A 2,653-nucleotide genomic window follows, 5' to 3' on the forward strand; every position below is an offset into this window, starting at 1 on the left:
GAATTGTAGCTCTCGTGTCAAACTTTAGCAATCAGAAGATTCAGTGCGAACAAGAATGGATGAGAATGAGGCATGTAGCGGATGCTCGATAGCTAAGAAGTCAGTAAGTTTGTTGTGTAGGTAATATGAATCATTTCTTCATGCAAGTACCACCTTTAGGTTCACAGTATGTTCAATGCTAATATCAATATCCTAGAATTTAAGCATCAAAATGCCCAGGTGCTGTGATTTCCCATTCTTGAAGAAGTTAAGAACTGTCATATTAAAGATACTGTGGCCATGTGTGTGAGGGGGACATATTAACTCCGGGCCTGACTCACTCATTCTATCCTTGGATTAGCTGCTGTGATCTGTCAGTTTGAGGTTTAGCTACAGGCTTCCCAGCACAGCCTAAGCCTAGACTGCCTGCTGCGCAGTCGTGGGGCTTGTCTCCTATATGATGCTTAATAACTATCACAGAGGCACCAACTGCCTGACTGCAAAAGACTGCTAATAAATGCCTCAGAAGCAGGTTCAGAAAAGATTACAGAAGTTATTTACTGAAGGCTTAAAGTGAATGTTATACTAACTGCTCACATGGGTCTCATTTGATTGCTTCCAGAAATAAGATATAGTTGTTCCACCGATTACAAAAAAAAAAAATCGTTTGGCTATTTAAATTCTCTCCAGGTATTTCAGAGAGCCCATATTGCCTCTACTCTTTCCTAAAATTACAAAAGCATGCTTGGCTTTGATCAAATTCCCAAACTTGAAAACTCATTGGTACACTATTTGCTTCTCCTTGTGACATTACAGAATCTCTGAAGGTTGACTTGTAAGGCTCTGCAGCCTCAGTTTAATATAATATGGTTTTGAACATGAGGCTGTAAAATATACCTAATAAAAACAAACATACAATTATGGAGAGGGCCCTTTATATGTATATATCTTAATCAGGGTTCGCTAAGGACACAGAAGTTATAGAATGAATATCTTATTCATTATAATATATTCAATATACTATATCTATTCATTATATTCATTATGAATATAGAATATTTACTATGTATTTTATTATATATGTATATATTACATATATACATTTATGCATATGTTCATACTTGTATATTGTTTTATATATTTTATTTTATATGTATGTATACATATGTATGTTTTTAGTATACATTTAATTAATTAATTAATTAATTAATTTTTTAGTGTGCCCATATTTATTTCAGTTACTCCTTTCTCAAAGGCCTTATTTTTCAAGAACAGCAATGCATCTGATTATCCATTCTTTCCCATCCTTAAAGGCCTCCATAGGTTTTGGCAAACGCTCAGAACTACTTTTCGGAGTTGCTCCTGATTCGTCACAAGATTCATCATCAGTCTACTTCACCAGTGCTTTGTATCTCTCCACAATATTGAGGCCAATAGCACTCTGAAGCTGTGTAAGCAGATAGGGCAAACTTTTAGAGTGGCCAGTCGGATTCCTCCAAGTGATTGGAGCCTTGCATTAAGGATGCGAGCCACTGGCAGTGTCGCGGTACAAGGATGTGTCCAATCTCATGGGTTAAAGTCCTACAGGATCACAACAGCATGACACTACTGACTTCAGGGATATAGTAGTTATCAAAAATGGAGTAGTGACTGGAAGACGTTAGCTGCGGAGTCTTCACACTGCCTTCATATTTGGAGGTGTAGAAATCCTTGCTGTACCTGGTAAAGCTGAATATGCCCACACCACTTGACAAGGAGGCCTGTCCAAAGACGAAGTTCCGCAAGTCCCGAGGACAGAGATCTATCATTGTTATCCCCACGATGCAGAAGGCATCTTCCAGTTCATTCTTTTTCAGGAATGCCGGGATGTGCCCTGTGTGGATTTGTAGGTTTTATGTGTGCTCATCCACTCCAAAAGAACCCTTGGTTGCAGAGATTGAAACGGGTTCTAAGAACTTCCCCTTCAGACCATAGAAAAAATGCTTCGCAGTAGCCCTGGAGCCATTTAATATATTCTTTGCTGATAATTCTGGTGTTGCCTAGAGAGCCAATGGACTGCATGTAGATGTTTCTTTGGACAAGGTGCCTTTCTGTAGCGGTGAGAGAAAAACTGAAGTCTTGGGGAGCCTCGGGGTGGGAGGAGATTCAGTCTGACTGTGAGTGCACAGTGCCGGGCTCGAACAGACTGCTGTGCGGCTGGAAGGCCTCATTCATTGTTTCCTGGCATTTAACTTCTCGTACTGTGACACAAGGGCTGGGTTCTTCGAGATGAGAGCTGTTTTCAGCGTGTGTTCCGAGTGCCGAAGCACCTGCTTCTTGTCAGTCATAAAACACTGGGGGAAATCTAAAATGACCAATGAGATGCCAGACTCATGGTGACAGGCCTTTTCCCATTCATACCGAGTCCCTACATGGCGCGTTCATCCTTCACATCAAGCAGATGTGTTCCACCATGAGGGTTTCTTTATAAAGGAGAAATCTCCAGCTGCTGTTTTTCCATTTAAGTTATTCTAAGGACAATGCATGTCTGGCAAAGGGGTGTGTAGAGCGGGAGCCTTCACCCTAATAAAAGAGACAGAATGGAAAATCAGAAGGACTCCACATCCTAGTCCAATGTGGATGGTGACACTGAAGAAGTGTGCAGGGAGTTATCGTACAGTCACTGCAGGGACTG

General features: G+C 40.8%; 1 pseudogene; it reads right to left on the bottom strand.

Moving 5' to 3' along the window:
* Positions 1-1,237: 1,237 nt before the first annotated feature.
* LOC127684208 (archaemetzincin-2-like) lies at positions 1,238-2,327 on the bottom strand (annotated as a pseudogene).
* Positions 2,328-2,653: the final 326 nt, after the last annotated feature.

The sequence above is a fragment of the Apodemus sylvaticus genome, chromosome 5, assembly GCF_947179515.1.
Source record: "Apodemus sylvaticus chromosome 5, mApoSyl1.1, whole genome shotgun sequence".
NCBI lineage: Eukaryota > Metazoa > Chordata > Mammalia > Rodentia > Muridae > Apodemus > Apodemus sylvaticus.